A 247-nucleotide genomic window follows, 5' to 3' on the forward strand; every position below is an offset into this window, starting at 1 on the left:
AACCCGTAAAGCCCATCTCTTCAGATCAATGTCATGAATAGAAAGCGATTTATCAGACGCACTTTTGAATTGTTCTAAAACATATTTCGAAATTTGTAATAATTTATCAATTCTAGTTCCACCTTGTGTAATTTGTGCCTCCCATCTATACAATAATTTAAGACTAGAAACTTTTCTAAATCTGTGCTGAACTGACTTTAAAGGCATATTTTTTGTCTTTCCAGAACGCCAAAATTCTTTAATTAAC

The sequence above is a fragment of the Odontomachus brunneus genome, unplaced genomic scaffold, assembly GCF_010583005.1.
Source record: "Odontomachus brunneus isolate Ranch 3 - 2012 unplaced genomic scaffold, Obru_v1 Obru_scaffold_320, whole genome shotgun sequence".
NCBI lineage: Eukaryota > Metazoa > Arthropoda > Insecta > Hymenoptera > Formicidae > Odontomachus > Odontomachus brunneus.